The sequence below is a fragment of the Bactrocera oleae genome, chromosome Y, assembly GCF_042242935.1.
Source record: "Bactrocera oleae isolate idBacOlea1 chromosome Y, idBacOlea1, whole genome shotgun sequence".
Classification (NCBI taxonomy): domain Eukaryota; kingdom Metazoa; phylum Arthropoda; class Insecta; order Diptera; family Tephritidae; genus Bactrocera; species Bactrocera oleae.
In genome coordinates, this window is record NC_091542.1 from 552,863 (window position 1) to 570,897 (window position 18,035).

At 39.9% G+C, this 18,035-nt stretch overlaps 2 pseudogenes; one reads left to right on the forward strand and one right to left on the reverse strand.

Moving 5' to 3' along the window:
* The window catches only part of LOC138858299 (importin-4-like), an 86,257-nt pseudogene that overhangs the window by 21,494 nt on the left and 46,728 nt on the right, over positions 1 to 18,035 (reverse strand).
* LOC138858259 (importin-4-like) overlaps positions 1 to 18,035 on the forward strand; it is a 66,253-nt pseudogene that overhangs the window by 11,607 nt on the left and 36,611 nt on the right.

Consider the following 18,035-nt stretch of genomic DNA (forward strand, 5'->3'; position numbering starts at 1 on the left):
TGCAACTACTCTGAGGGCTCGGGGGAACGATGAGAATCGCTCAAGGATGTCAGTATCATCCGATGCATGAAAGGAGTCGATTTTTCGACTTTCTGGGGCAATTATATTGCGCATGGGCGATTGTGGCCAAGAATCGGAAGATTATGTTAACCATCGGGGGCCATTCCACCAGAGGGTGGTGGTGGCAAGATGCAGGGGTTTGCATCCTCTTGTACCTAGATCAGCAGGATTGTCAGCACTGGCTACATGTCGCCAAGTGGCTGATCCTACTAGATCAAGGATTTGAGACGTTCGATTGGAAATATACGTCTTCCATGCATGTGGTGGTTTTTCTAACCAGGCGAGTACGATTTCAGAATCGGACCACAGATATAGTTTGTATTGTGCCATGTTTAAATGCGTTTGTACGATGGACACGAGTTTGGCTAGTAGTAGCGCTCCACATAATTCAAGTGGTGGTAGACTTATTGTTTTTAAAGGAGCCACTTTTGCTTTTGCTACTAGTAAGTGGCATGTGGTCGCATTGTCGCTTTGTGTGCGAACATATATAGTTGCGCAATATGCCTTTTCAGAAGCGTCACAGAAGCCATGTAGTTCGACTTTGTGCTCTGGGGCATAATTTACCCATCGAGGGATTTGTATCTGTGAGATATCATTTAGATTGCTCGCAAACTGGGACCACTTTTCTAAACGCAGTGGTTTTACTTGTTCGTCCCAGTCGGTTCCATCTAACCATAATTCTTGTATTAGAATTTTGGCTTGTATCATAACTGGCGAAAGCCATCCTGCGGGGTCGAAAAGTTTCGCCACCGAGGATAGAATTTGCCGCTTTGTTATGGCGGATATTGCAGATATTGACTCTGTAGTGTATGAAAACTGGTCAGATATTGCATTCCATTGGATCCCCAGAGTTTTTGTTGTACTTTCCTTTTCGAATTTAAGGAAATTAGTATCTAACAAATTTTCATGTGGTATATTTTTTAGAATATTAGGGTGGTTCGCCGTTATCTTTTCAACGGAAACCCTTCGGTATTTAAGGCTTGTATCACTTGTGATAGGGACTCGTATGATTGTGGAAGACTGTGACTTCCAGACAAGATATCGTCTACATACGTTTGTGTTTTTAGCACTTTGGTTGCCAGAGGGAATTCTGACTTTGTGTTTTCTGCCAATTCGTGCAGTGTTCGAATGGCTAGATATGGAGCACAGTTGACGCCAAAGGTAACTGTTTTTAATTTATAGTCGCGGAGTGGACTATTGGGAGATTTTCGGAAAATAATTCGCTGAAAATCTTAATCGTCTTTATGTACGACTATTTGTCTATACATTTTTTCGACGTCTCCGTTAAATACGTATTTGAATATACGCCAATTTAAAATTAGTAGCATTAAATCTGGTTGGAGCGTGGGTCCCGTAAAGAGGATATCATTTAGGGAATTCCCCGAGCTGGTGGATCTTGATGCATTAAAGACAATTCTTACTTTAGTTGTTTTTTTGTCTGGCTTTACTACTGCGTGATGAGGCAAGTAAAATGAGTAATACTTGCCATTTATGATTTTTTCGCATGGGCTTACTTCCTCCATGTGGTCTAAATGGAGGTATTCTTCTAACACGCTATCGTATTCTGGCTTAAGCTCACCTTTTTTAAGTAAGTTTTTTTCCATACTTAAAAACTGCTGTATAGCAGAGGTGCGAGAGTGACCTAAGGCGAGTGTGTTAGGAAATTGTTGTTTTAGTGGTAGTCGTACGACGTACCGACCATTATCTGATCTAGTAGTTGTGGCTTTGTAAAAGTCTTCACAATACTGATCTTCAGGGGTTGTGATTGGTATGGGGGGAGTTCTTCTAACTCCCAAAATTTTTTCAATTGTGAATTGAGGTATTCGTTTGAGATTTCCTCAACCTGAGTGGTCATGGTGGTAACTGGTTCCGAAACTAGTCCACTTATGATCCACCCAAAAATAGTATTTTGTGCCAGAAGTGTATTTGAAATTTTCTCAATACCTTCGAGTATTATCTGTGGTATGAGATCGCTGCCTAATAGAAGGTCTATTTGAGCGGGAGTGTTGCAGTTGGGATCTGCTAGCTTTAGGTGTGAAACCTTTTGCCAATGCTTGCTATTTATGTGATAGCTTGGAAGCATATTTGTAAGTTGCGGTAAGACTATAGCTTCTGCTTGTATGTGCTTATCCGCTTGGGGGGAAATTAAGGTAATGGGGCAGATTTTATTAGAGTTTTGAACTACTCTTCCGCCCATTCCTGTAATTTCAAAGTTGGCTTGTTTTGTTGGCAGTTGTAGCCTATTTTGAGCCCTAGACACTATGAAAGATCGTTGTGATCCTTGGTCTATTAAGGCTCTAAGTTTAAACAGCTCTCCTCGATGTTCGGTGGAGACGACTGCTGTTGGTAGTAGTACTCTACTTTGATTTTCGCTGTGTAGCGTTTGGGTTTTTAATGTCTTTGAGCAGCATGGTGCTTCTTGGCAATTATCGGGATTTCGCACTTCGGGATTTGCTGTTGCAACTAAACCCGTGGCTCTTTTTGTATTTTGGGGGTGAGCTGGAAAATGTGCTGTAATGCAGCATTGAATGATGGCGTTTATGACAATAAACGCAATTAAATTTGCTTTCGCACTCTTTAAGTGTATGTGCATGTGATAGGCAATTTGTACAAAGTCTTTTCGTTTTTATAAAATTGTTTCGATCGAAAATATTCATCTTTTTGAATCTCTCGCAAGATTTGAGCTTATGCCCCCTGTACATAGTTCGCATGACGTTTGCTTGTACTGTTCGGATGTGAACGTTTGATTTTTGAAGAAGCTTCTATTTAAATTGTTGTTGGTACTGGCTTGGGGTCTGTGGAAGCTTCTATTTAGGTCATGTTGAACGGGTTTCGTTCTGACCATTTTTTTATCTACCCTTTCTGCGATTTCATATTGGGTAGTTAGGAAATCTTTCATTTGTTGCCACGTGGGGAATTTTCTTCGTGATGAGAGCGATTGTTCCCATAGAAGTAATGATTGTTCTGGTAATGTAACCGCACTTTGTTTTAAACTAAAGCATTTTTTTCCTTTTTTTTTTTTTCTTAACTGCACGTACTGTTACATTACTGTAATTTTGCTTCTTTTTTTTTTTCTCTCTTTTGGTAACTGCACTGTATTTCGATATGTATATGTATATCACTTAAGGTTTTTTTTTTTTTTTTATAAATGTATTTTTTATTTTTTTGTTTTGTTTTAAACATCCATAGTGCCGTCCACTAGGGCTCCAGCGACCATATATAATTCTTTCCAAAGTTTTCAAAGAAAAACACTCACCACCATTTGCTTTTAATACAATTGTAATTTTATTTTGTAATTGAAAGTACTGGTTTTATACACTACCTAAATACCACAATCACTTGCGACGCAGCGCAGAGAAGAGGAAAAAAAATGTATATAAATGCCTTTGATAGCAATTTAACTGGTTCGGATCAGATCCGCTGATGTGACGAATCCACGGATGACGGTGCTTTCGCTGCGAGTTCAAAACGAAGAAGAGCCAAGCCGATTCTCGTGTCCGTGGTTTTGTTGATGGTTGGTGGGGTGATCGCCCGGTGTGTTGTGTATCCAGGGTGGTAGGGTCGTTGTGTGAGGTGTATGTTGCGTGAGGTGAGGTGGTGAATGTTGCGAGAGGTGATGTGGTGAATGTTGCGTGTCAGTGATGTGTGAGATGTGTTGGTGTAAGTTTTCGGGACGACGTAGGCTCATTTAGCCAGTCTGTTTTATGACAAAAGCAGTGCACCTGGAGCTTTGTACTAATCTGACAAAGGACGCTTTCCTCGCTCCACAAGTCCGCACCCCAAAGCATTAATTGGCAATTTATATACCCAAACGCTCCTCAAATGAGTGGTTTCTGGGAATCAGCTGTAAAAGGCTTCAAATTTTACTTCAAAAAGATTGTTGGAAATTAAAAATTAATTACGAGGAATTCTCGGGATTTTTAATCCGAATTGAAGCCGTTCTCAAGTCACGGCCTCTCACAATCCGCTCGCAAGATCCCTCCGATTTCACAGCCTTAACTCCAAGATACTTTCTCAAAGGAACACCCATTCTGGCCATACGTGAACCAGGTGTAGAGTCGCTATCCTTATTAAATCGCTGGGAAAAAATTAAAATTCTCCATCACATATCTCAAATACATAAAGGATCTCCATAAACAATACCGTTGGAAGACTCCTAAGCACCAAAACTTGGAGACTGTGTGATCAATCATGATGATTGTCTACCTCCTACCGAATGCCGGCTTGGGCGCATAGAAAAGCTACATTATGGCTTCGACGGTCATATACGAGTAGTTGATCTTCGTACGCGAAGCAGAACGCTAACTAGACAGCTCGTGTAGCTATGCTTTCTCCCAACCGCCGATAATCGCGACACAGCAAGACGCAAACAATCAACCGATACTACCGCAATAAAATAAAATAATCAAATGCCGTGACACGAGCATCCGTAGCCTGACAAATCTGCATAATCAAACAAATCTTTAATACAGATTAACATGAATATACCCTACGCAGCCGCTCAACACGACCTCAACCCTTAACTCGTGTGGTACGCCCGCGGAATGGAGCATCAATACGGCATCGACAGCCTAGATCACAACCACGGTCGTTCCACGGCTCTTAGCAGCATTGTGGCAACGCTACAACAGCTGCAGCGACTACTAGGCTAGTCCTTTGCCTAGAGGGGCCGGGATGGCTAAATTATCACTCAGTCCCCCTCACCAGAAGACACTGTCACACCAGAGAACTGAAAACAACGAGAAGGTGCAGATTCGACAGCGAACAATTTGTAGAATTTTATCAAGGAGTTCACCTCACATGCACGAGAAACAAATAACATTTTTCGCTTTTATAACAGCGGTGAATCTGTAAACATACGCTCTTTTAACACTACCAACCGACTAAGATTGCAGATAATATAAAATGTAAGCAAAACTGGGAATATTGATATGTCATTTGAAATATATTTTCTTTTATTGAAATATTATTTATTATTACTTTTAAATTATTTTATGTTAATTCATTTTTACTTTATTGTGAGTTATTTATAATAATTTAAACATATTTTGATATATTTCTTAAAATCATTCATTTACTTGACACCATTATGGAGTCACAAAAGTACAGAATTGTGTTTTGCAGTCGGCATTTCACATTCATGCTTAAATTTTTCTTTTCAAATGCATGTGTAAAAGTAGTTATGTACGTAAATATGTACTTACATATATAATATTATGACATGCATATATTATGTCGTTTGCACATTTGTATGTATTTGTATGTATATATGCACACTCAATTCTTCATGTGAAATCTCCGTTGACACGTTTTTTGCTTTTATGTCAAAGAGTCAATCTGTCGAAGGACTGACGCGACGACAAAGCGTCACAACATTGTGTTGTTGGTAGAAAATCCGAGATGTGCCAAAAAATAAACGAACGCGTGCCGATTGTCTTCGCTTCCCTTGCCGCTTTAACAGCTTTGCCTACAAATTATTGTAGGTATGTATGGTTTTATATGAACATGTATACATATTGACGCAGAGTTTTGCGAGTCACGGAAAAATATTTTAGAATTGTAAAATATTTTAAATCAACAAAAGCTTTGTTGCCACTTTTGTCACTTTTTTCTGTGTTTTGTGGGCTTGCAGGGTTATCACCTTTCCCTTCTAGAGGAAACATAAAAAAGTTGTTCAATTTATGATTTCTAGCTTTTGCCATCGTCACGAAAAGACGCTTGTAGAAAAACGCATGCTCGGGGAGATGTGTAAGGCGTTTGCTTTCATGAATGAAACGACTTAGCTTATTGCTTGTGCGCCAGCGTTCATGAATGAAAATGTTGTTGGTGTGTGATTTACTACAAATTTAGGATTTGTCAATTTGGCTGCCATATTGATTTTGCCTGACGTACTTACATTTGTACGCTTAAATGTATGTATATTTGTGTATGCATTACTTATTTGCGCGGTCATACGTATATTTCTACATAAGTACATACTTACATATAGAGCAGTGCGCTCATATGTATTTATTGGTAATTGCTAATATATTATTATATTATATAATATAACATTTGTGCAAAAAAATCATATTTTATCAATTTTTCATCATAAAAATCGTTTATATGGCAAAAAATAATTATGTATATATGAAGTGGCATTTGTATTTTTTGCTTGCTACACATATCTACATACATTTAAGCGTAGAAATGTAAGTACGTCAGGCTGTATCGGTTGATTGTTTGCGACTTGCTGTGTCGCGATTATCGGCGGTTGGGAGAAAGCATAGCTTCACGAGCTGTCTAGTTAGCGTTCTGCTTCGCGTACAAAGATCAACTACTCCTATATGACCGTCGGAGCCATAATGTAGCTTTTCTTTGCGCCCAAGCCGGCATTCGGTAGACAATCATCATGGATGATCACACAATCTCCAAGTTTTGGTGCTTGTTCAGGAGTCTTCCAACAGTATTGTTTATTGAGATCCTTTATGTATTTGAGAATATGTGATGGAGAATTTTAATTTTTTCCCAGCGATTTAATAAGGATAGCGACTCCACACCTGGCTCAGGTATGGCCAAAATGCGTGTTCCTTTGAGAAAGTATCTTGGAGTTAAGGCTGTGAAATCGGAGGGATCTTGCGAGAAGATTGTGAGAGGCCGTGAATTGAGAACGAGAATTCTTCGTAATTAATTTGTAATTTCCAATAACCTCTTTGAAGCTGAATTTGAAGCTTTTTACAGCTGATTCCCAGACCACTCATATGAGGAGCGTTTGGGGATATAAATTGCCAATTAATGCTTTGGGGCGCGGACTTGTGTACAATCTCCGGTGTGACTTGTTTGATAAAGTCCACAAACTGTTTTTCGGTGGCTATTTGAGCGCCGATAAATGTTTTACCACTGTCGCTCATTATCTTGGATGGAAAGCCGCGTCGTCCGACGAATCGAGCAAATCCTGCAAGGAAAGCCTCCTTTGTCAGATTAGTACAAAGCTCAAAGTGCACTGCTTTTGTCATAAAACAGACAAAGACAGCCACACAGCCTTATATGAGAGTGCCGCCACTCACTTGGACGCCTTTATTTGAAAAGGCCCATCAAAATTGACACCTGTGATGGAGAAGGCCGACCCAAGTGCAGCATTCCGGGGGAAGTGATGCCATAATCTCTGTTCGCATCTTTTGCTTATGCGTGGTGTAGAACTACGACAAGCTTGCACAAGAAATTCACTTCTTTATTTGGGGCTTAATTCGGGGAATATAAAATTCCTGGCGGACCATATGTTGCATGAAGCGATGTTCACCCACAAGCATTAATATCTGGATATAACTGTTGCGTAAGTCGATACTTCTCTGGTACACTTATAGGATGGCGTTCGCTACAAGGCGAAATATTCGTTAGGCTTGAATTGGCAAGCCGACCATTCACATGAAGTAGATCTTTCGTGTCGAGGAATAGGTTTAGAACCAATCTCTTATCAATAGGTTTTGATTCTCTCAATAGTGATATATCGCTGCTGAAGTAGTGCACTGGAGTATATGCGATAAGAGCGCCCTTTGCTTTTCGCTTGAGGATGTCATTATCCCGCAATGTTGTGAGAACAGAGGATGGGAAGTTGTGACTAATAATCGGGAGATATGACATATATTTCCAAATAGATACTATATAATATATTAAAACAAAAGAAAAAAAATTAATATTAACTTATTGCCTAACTCCACGCTTACCTTTGTGTATTCCAACGCACCTATTAACAAACACAAAAAACAAATTCAAGTATATACGTGCACATGTTCTTAACTGTATTGTTTATTAAAACGCAAACAAAAAAACTCTCATTAAAAAAAAATACAATAACATAAGTGCATATGCATACAAGCATCTTTTCAAAGTCCACATTGGCATATATCCCGCAATACCCCTTGTAACAAATAAGCAGTATTGCGTATAAAACAAAAACAATAAAAAGCACATTGATCTCTTCAACGAGCTCTCAATTGCATTAGAAAATAAACATACATACGCACAAACAATCCGTGAATACTTGTGTACAAAATGTTTTGATCTCTTCAACGAGCTCTCAATTTCATGAGCACATAAATATATATATATTACAGGTCCGTGTATTAGGGTGTACCTAAATACAGCAACATAAGGACTTAATAAGTATTGTTAACTTAAAAGTGCGATTCTTAATAACTTAATTAAGAAAATTAAAATGACTCTCACAACAAAATATTCAAGATAAAATACAAATTAAAACATTTATTTCGCAAGTAATTATTTATCTAGTCCGAAAAACAACTCTTATAAACGTAAAAGAGTATTCTGTATTAATTATAATTTATCGCTGCGATTTTATCAGTTTACACTGAGAAAAATTTTAATCAACTTTGATACAGTAGAAAAAAAGTAGATAACATAACAAAAATGTTTAATGACGACAAAAATAAAATTACACCTGCAGAAGCTACACGCGCACAAAGCAAATAAAAGGAAAAGATATTTGTGCCACCAAATTTATTTCTGAGAGTGACAGATTAACACGATAGTGCACTCGATTTTCATTTTCACTGATTCAAGACATCTCTGAATCGTTATTGGAAATAAAAAACAAAATATTGACAATATTTGGACTCGTCTCCAAACGGCTCATGATGCCATAGTAGATTATGACAGTTTAGACCTACCACACAATTTTAAATCATCGGCTTACGCAATATACGAAAACTGCTTAAACCAGTACAAAGAAAGAAAATCTATGGTTTCTGATCAATTAAAGCTAATAAATGCAATTGCACCTACTCCACATCCGTGAGTGGAGCTGCCACAAATTCAGAGTCAAGAGGCAAGTTCAGGCATCTATCTCGAGGTGCCCGCATGTGACACAGAAATATTTTATGGAGGTTATGAAGAATACCCGTTCTTCTGGGACATGTTCACTGCCGTATACATCAACCATCCAAAATTATCAAAAGCGCAAAAATTGTATCACCTCCGATACAAAACTAAGTGGTCAAGCAGGCGCAATAGTTAAACAGTTCGCACTGTGAACCTTCTCTATAATCTACATTCTCTGTCAGAACCAAGAAAACAAAAAACGTGAGCTACGGCGTTTTGGCCCATTTTACATATTTATTAAAGCAAGTGTCAATAATTGCGCCAAAATCAAAGAAATACAATTTGCACCTTCTCGTTGTTCTAAGTTCTATGCTCCAACTACACCGCTTCATCAGGGTAAATAATGACACAACCTAATACAACACACCACACCTTGGAACACAACTCGCACTCACAACATACACGGCCACACTGCACACGATGTCACCACAAAAAACAGAGTGAGCTTATTGATTTCACCGTTTACTTATTGCATGTAAATATGTATGCTTACTGACTAAAAAACTATTAACAAAAAGCCGTTTTAACAACATATAGAACGGTTACCAAACCATCATACTTTCGGGCTTAATTTATAAGAAAAACCGTAAACAGTTTGGTACAATATAGGTATATCCAAATATATATACAATAAAAAATAAATAATTATCGGATGCCCTTATGCTTATCTTTATGTATACAAACACATCCATTCCACAAACACAAAAAATCGAAAAAATATTATTCAAGTATTTACCTGCAAATATTTTCCGGCAATACCCCTTATTTTTAACAAAAATAGTAAGCAGGATTGCCTAAAAAGCCAAATAAAGAGAATCAAACATAAACAAATCAAACCAACATGTACATATATGCATACCTATTATATCTATACTTACTTCACCATAGGTAGGTAGGTAGGTAAAGTGGCTGTCATTCGACACACTTAGGCCTTTAGGAGGCCCATTGTGATACCACTGGGACTGTGATCCCCTCACTCTATTGGCTCCTCTCTGAACCACCCCGTACTTCTGATGAACTTCATCAGTGAGACAAGTTTTATCTGTGCAACCTCCGAGACGTCGTCAAGAAACCCACGACCGATGGTTGCGATTCTTTTCCTATATAGTGCTGCGCAATCGCATAGCAGATGTTTAATGGTCTCCTCCTCTTTTACTTCCTGACAGCTTCTACAATAGTCGTTATATAGCGCGCCAAGTCTACTTGCATGTCTGCCTATTAGACAGTGGCCTGTTAGTACTCCTACGACAGTTCTTATATCATTCCTCTTGAATTTAAACAGTCGGCATGTGCGGCTCATATTCCATTCTTGCCACGTTTGCCTGCTGGTTGAGCAGGTCAGTGATTGATTCCACTGACACTCGGATATATTAATGACATGTTTGTCGATTAGGTATCTACACGTAGCCAGAGGCATATTTATGTCCACCTTACCAGGATCTAGTTGTAGGGTGGTGCCTGTTCTGGCTAGTTCATCTGCTACGCAGTTCCCAGGGATGTCACTGTGTCCTGGAACCCATTGCAGATTTACCGTGAAATAGGATGACAGATCCGCTAGAAGATCATGGCAATCCTTCACTGTCTTCGACGAAATCCTATGAGACATCAGAGATTTCAAAGCCGCCTGGCTGTCTGTATATATAAATACACTTCTTGTTGTGATTACGCTTTTTGTTAGTACAAGAAGGCTTTCTTTAATTGCAGTGACTTCTGCTTGGAAGACACTGCAGTGGTCTGGTAACCGGAAGGCGATTTTGGTATCTAGTTTAGCCGAGAAAACACCGCCGCCTACCATGGTTATCCAGCTTGGAACCATCCGTATACAAGCTTATCCCTGCTGCCTTGTCCACTACATCCCTTTACCACTCCTCTCTGGAGGGGAAGGCAATATTGAGGACCGGATTTAGGTTAAGCTCCCAAGGATTGTGAAAATCCGTAGTTATGGGAAGAAACGGGAACTTCCTAAGTATCATAGAATACCCCTTGTTGCTGTCGACTAATAGGGAGGATTTCCTCAGTCTCAGAGCTGACTTCGCTGCCATTTGCTTGCAATACAAATCTGTTGGCAGCAAGTGTAAAATTATGTTGAGTGCCTGGCTTGGCGTAATTCTGAGAGCTCCACTGATGCAAATACTAGCTGCTCTTTGTATACTTTCCATGCTTCTAATCGCATATTTCTTTTTTGTAATTGGCCACCATACTACTATCCCGTAGGTCATGATCGGCCTTACAATTGCTGTGTACAGCCAGTGAGCCACCCGAGGTGTCAGTCCCCACCATTCTTTTACATGTGTAAAGCGCTGTAGCAGCTTTCTTTACCCTCGCTTCCAAGTTTTGTTTCCAAGAAAGCTTCCTGTCCAAAATTAGTCCCAAGTAGCTTGCTTTATCTCCTATCGTTAGCCTGGTGCCATTTAAAAATTTAAATTCAGTCCGCATGATACGGCCCATCGATTAATCTCGTTTAATATTGTCTGCATAAGACTAGCGAGGGTGTTCGGGAACTTGCCCCTAACCGAGACTGCCACATCATCAGCGCAGGCCACAACATGTACCCCCTTCTTTTCTAGATCCACAAGCATTTTATTCATTGTCAGGACCCAGAGAAGTGGGGATAACACGCCTCCTTGGGGTGTACACCTACGACAGATCTGTGCATCGTTGAAGCTCCCAGCGTTGAAATAATTGACCTGCCCAAGAGCATCTGTTCAATTAATTTCCGGAGAGGCTCAGATATGCCCAGATCTTTAAGCGCGCTCAATATGGCCTTCGGCTGGATGTTGTTGAAGGCACCTTCTATGTCTAGAAAGGCTACGAGGGTGTATTCTTTTATTTCCAGAGACTTTTCAATCTCTGCTACCACTTCGAGTACGCATTGCTCTTAAGTGCTTCCTGCATTTTTTCTGCATGTTCTTAAGAATTGGGGACCACCAAGGAGGTCTAATTCTTCCCCTACTGTACGTTAATGGACAAGCTACCTCTAGTGCTTGACGACAAGAATCTGTGAATCGTTTAACGAGGATGTCTAGGTCCACTTTCTTTTCCGGTTGGAATGGTGGAATCATAGGAATACGCTTGTTTACCTCCTGCATGTGCATCTGCCAGTTCGTTTTCCTATGATTCCTAAATTTCTCTTCTCTAACTACATTTTCTTCAATTATACACTCAATGTAGCGGTGGTCTGAGAAGGAGTGTTCCAATACCCTCCAATGTGTTATTTTATCCACCAGTTCTTCCGATACCAGTGTTATATCTAATACTTCCTGTCGGTTTCTGGTTATAAATGTTAGCGTACTACCTTTGTTACATAACAAAAGCTTACTTCCTATTAAATAATTAAAGAGCAACTCACCCCTTTCATTAATATCCTTGCTTCCCCATAGAGTATGGTGCGCATTGGAGTCGCACCCAAGTATAATCGAACACTTGGATGCTTCGGCGTCTCGTACCAGCTCTTTGAACAGCTGCGATGGTACTGCTACCTCGTCGTACGGCATGTAGCATGATGCCAGCCGGTATTTCTTCTTGCCCGTCTCCCAGCTTACCACCGTAGTGTCGTTACTACTGTAACTGTGTAATAAAAAGACATTAAGCTTTTTGCTAGCCAATATACATGTCCTAGGCTTACCTACACAACCATTCGCGTATAGGTTATATCCTGGTGTCCTCAGACCGCAAATACGCCCTCCGTTAACCCATGGCTCCTGAATGAGGACAAAGTCAGGCCGTTCTTCTGCCATGCGGTTAACTAGGGCTAGAGACGCTAGTTTGCTGTGGTGTAGATTAATTTGGAGAAGACGCATTAGTTATTGTCTTCTCTGCATCTTCATGAGAGTCGCTTAAAAGCCCACTCTCAGTGTAAAGTTTAGAGAGTCTGTCCGCAAGCTCAGACCCCGAAGTACACTCACCGTGATCTCTGCGTCGCTCGAGGACTCCATTGGATCTTCCTCGACTTCGCACTCCGATTCCGATGCTAAGTTTTCTCCTGCATCGGCGTCTGATTTGTAGGTCATGACCTTTACTTTTGTGAATCTGTAGTTGATCTCTCCGCCACTTTTCGCTAGCGGTTCTACGGATTCTTTTGTAAGAAGCAGCAGAATCTGCATTGTGGCTCGTTTCGTCTCCACACCAGATTCCGCTGCGGGGTCGTCAAAGGCCTTGACGAATCTCTATCCCCAGTTGGCAGATTTGGGTTGCAGGCTCTTATGAGCTGCATTATTTCGTCCGGCTGCGATGGTGTAGCCGGGATCCATACCCTTGCCCTCGGTCGGGATGGGATATCTTTTCTGTCTACCGCCACTAATTTGGCTCCGGGGTAGACCTCCCCTACCTTAGCTATTGCTGCTTTATATAGCTGGACTGATCTCTCGTCGTCACACGCTATCATCTTAATCTGCCCTTGATACCATCCGGCATCCTTAGTAGCACTTCCAAAGCCACATTCGTCAGTGCGGCTTGCACCCATTTCCATTGGGCTCTGGGAATTTTTCCTTCGGGGTCACCCTCATCCAGTACCCCAATGACAATGCGGTTCCGGGCCACATCAGCAAAAGATCTTACGGGCGTCACGCCCTTAGTTTTCGGTCTCTTAGCTGACGGCTTAGCCTCTTCAGCGGACCTTTGTCTTTTTGTTGCCACTATCTAGCTTGAAGTTAGGTAGAACAGCTCTCGCGCAATCAATGGATTTCTGGAGCTCCTTTGTGAGCTCCTCATTGGTTGGCGGTTGCAGCTCCACCTTCTTCACCTGCGTTGCTGTTTTCGTGGCGCCAGCCTTGGCTACTGCCCCCTTAGCATTTGCCTTTGCTCCAGGACCAAGCTTCGCACTTGTCCTCGCTTTGGCTGTTGTCGAGCTCGTGCCAAACGCTGCTCTTCTCTGGTAACAACTCGCTCCCTCCGGTCTTTTTAAAGGAGGTCCGGACTCCTTTTTGTTTTTGTTACTATTGTTGTTATTATTTTGGCTCATATTTTGGACCCATGAGTGTAGGGGAAAGTATGTCCGCTTGCGCATAGCCCCCGCTACGCAAGTAAGGCTATCTTATTACGGAGGGCACCAGGTATCCGTAAGCTCCGTGCGAGACTGGGCTATTAAAGGTACCCCAGCCAGGTTGATCTTCGGCACGGGTCGCATGACACCTTGATCCAGCCCTTTATATATCTCCTACCATGGTAAGACCTCCTATCTGGATGCTGCACTATTGAAGAGTCCCGAACACCCAGATAGGAAGCCTGACCTTAGCTAGATACCTCACTACTAACGTCGTGAACCTGTGGTATCTATTTCCAGTTGGCACCCTCGTGGAGGGTTCAGCGGAGGATTTTACCAACCTACTTTACCATAAGTACATATAATAACATATAAACATAATTGCATAGAGATAATACCTGCACATTATTCATTTCGCGCTCTCTTCGCAGTGCGACCATACATGTTTATACAAACGCCATTTAATCTATGCCTATGCTTATATACCCTCTATACATAGGGTCAGTTATACATTGAAAATTTACAATATAAAAAGTTATAAAATTACATGAAAAATAAAACAATAAACGTTGTGGTAAAATGAACACTACTAGATATTAAAAAATTAAAAATAATATATAATTTATTAAAAACAAAAATACACATATTTTCACAGTCCACATTGGCATACATCCCGCAATACTCCTTGTAACAAAAAAGCAGGATTGCGTACAAAACAAAAAAAAAACTAAAAGCACATTTATTTCTTCAACGAGCTCTCAATTGTATTAGAAAATAAACATACATACGCACAAACAGTCCGTGCATACTTATGTACAAAGTGTATTGATCTCTTCAACGAGCTCTCAATTTCACGAGCACATAAATATTATATATACTAACAAGTCCGTGTATTAGGGTGTACCTAAATACATCAGCATAAGATAAAAAATATTATTGAATTAAAAGTGCGATTTTTATCAATTAAATTAAACAAAGCAATATATTCAAAATAAAACCACAACAAAATCATATTGCAAGTTAATTTCGTTTACACTGAAAAAATAAATAAAAGGTTATATATTAATAATTCATTCAGACATTATATAAATAAAGTAACAAAAATGGTTAACGGCGACAAAAGTCAAACTACACCTGTAGGAGCTACACGCTCAAAACAGGTTGCCAATTTCATTTCTGAGAGCGACAGATTAACACGATACTGCACTCGATTTTCATCTTCACCGATTCAAGACATCTCTGAATCGTTACTGGAAATAAAAAAAACAAAATATTGACAATTTTTGGACTCGTCTCCAAACGGCTCATGACGCCATTGTAGATTATGACAATTCAGATCTACCACAAGATTTAAATCATCGGGCTACGCACTATACGAAAACTGCTTAGACCAGTACAAAGAAACAAAAGCTATGATTTCTGATCAATTAAAGCTAATAAAAGCTATGATTAAAGCGATGGCACCTACTCCACATCCGAGAGTAGAGCTGCCACAAATTCAAAGTCAAGAGGCAAGTTCAGGCATCTATCTCGAGGTACCCGCATGTGACACAGAAATATTTTATGGGGGTTATGAAAAATACCCGTTCTTCTGGGACATGTTCACTGCCGTATACATCAACCATCCAAAATTATCAAAAGCGCAAAAATTGTATCACCTCCGATACAAAACTAAATGTCAAGCAGGCGCAATAGTTAAACAGTTCGCACTAAATAACGACAATTTCAATTTGAAATTGAATGAAAATGAAAGAATATTGGTCGATAAACATGTAACGACACTAATAAACTTGCCTAAAATTCAAAAAGAAACCAGCGAAGAATTTATAAGACTACAATCCACCGTTTGTCGGTTTTATCGACACAAAACATTCCCACAGAGAGCTGGGGCCCTATACTGGTAAACATATGCACTGCCGCATTACCAGAAAAATCATTACTTTTATGGGAGCAATCGCTCTCATCACAAAAGAAATGCCCCACGTGGCAACAAATGAATGACTTTCTAACTACGCAGTACGAAATCGCCGAAAGGGTAGATAAAAAACTAATTAAAATAAAAATTGTTCAACACGACCTAAAAAGAAGCTTCAATTGACCCCATGCTAGTAGCAAAAAGAAATTAAACAGAAGCCTTTACAAAACGCAATCGCTCACATCCGAACAGTACAAACAAACGTCATGCGAACTATGTACAAGGGGGGATAAGCTCTTGCGAGAGATTCAAAAAATTGAATATAATAAAAACAAAAAGACTTTGTACAAATTGCCTATCACATGCGCATACACTTAAAGAGTGCGAAAGCAAATTTAATTACGTTTATTGTCATAAACGACATCATTCTATGCTTCATTATAGCAATTTTTCCAGCTCACCCCCTAACAGCGCAAATATGAAAAGAGCCACGGGTTTTGTTGCAACAGCAAATCCCGAAGTGCGAAATACCCAAAATTGCCAAGAAGCACCATGCTGCTCAAAGGCAATAAAAACCCAAACGCTACACAGCGAAAATCAAAGAAGGGTACTACTACCCACAGCAGTCGTTTCCATTGAACATCAAGGAGAACTGTTTGAACTTAGGGCCTTAATAGACCAAGGATCATAACGATCTTTCATACCGTCTAGGGCACAAAATAGGCTACAACTGCCAAACAAACAAAACAAAAATCTTTTCTCCCCAAGTGGATAAGAGAATTAAAGCAGAAGCTATAGTCTTACCGCAGCTAACAAACATGCTTCCAAGCTATCATAGAAATAGCAAGTATTGGCAAAAGGTTTCACACCTGAAGCTAGTAGATCCCAAGTGCAACACCCCGGCTCAAATAGACATTCTATTAGGCAGCGACCTTATACCGCAAATAATACTTGAAGGTGTTGAAAAAATTTCAACCACCCTTCTAGCCCAAAACACTATATTTGGTTGGATTCTAAGTGGACTAGTTACAGAACCAGTTTCCACATCAACAACTAAAGTTGACGAACATTCCAAAGAATCTTAGCTTAATTCACAATTAAGCAATTTTCGGGAGTTAGAAAAACGCCCCCTCATAACGACTCCAGAAGATCAGTATTGTGAAAACTTCTACAAAGCCACAACTACTCGATCAAATAACTGCCGGTACGTCATACAACTACCACTAAAGGCTCAATTTTCCAACACTCCACATAATGGGACAAAAAACAAAGTCAGTGTTTCCTTTGCCAATGTTCGAAACACTAATATATGTAATCCAAACATATCACCCAAATATATTAATACCTATTCCGAAAGATAATTTTTTGTACACCAATTTCCTTAAATTTTAAAAGGACAGTACAACAAAAAAACAGAGGATCCAATGAATCTGTCTAGTTTTAATATCCTACTGATTCAATATCTGCGTTATCCCCAATAACAAAGAGGCAAATTTTATCCTCTGTGGCAAAACTTCGACCCCGCAGGATGGCTGTCGCCAATAATGATAAAAGTGCTGATTAAAAAACTATGGCTAGACGGAACCAACTGGGACGAACAAGCGAAACATATTCGCTTAGAAAATTGATCGCAATTTACACACAATTTTACCGCAATTTCGCAGCTACAAATACCATGTTGGGCGAACTATTCCCAAATTACCAACGCAAACCAGATTGCTTCGGCGACATCTCAGAAAATCCATACTGAGCACCAATTCAAATTGATCCAGTCCTTTTTGTTAAGTTGCTGTGTGGTATGTCATCATGTGTAGTGTTTTCAAATGTTGAGTGTGGTGTGGTGCGTTGCATGTGGCGAGGACCTCTGAGTGTTCTCTAGGGTGCGCCATTATTTTTTCAGGTATAGTGGAGTGTACATGTAGAGGAAGGCTGATCAGATATCGCATTCCATTGAGTCCCCTGTATTTTTATGTTGCCCTTTTCAAATTTAAGGAATTTAGTGTACCAGAAGTTTTCTTTTGGAATATTTAGTAATATATTTGGATGTTTTGGTTGAATTATATATATTTATGTTTGAGATATACTTTTTTAAAGTAGGATTTGAAGCTTTTTATAGCTGATTCCCATAAACCAGTCATATGAGGAGCGCTTAGATTGATGCCATAACTGCGACCTTTGCTTTCGATAAGTCTAGGTGCGTCA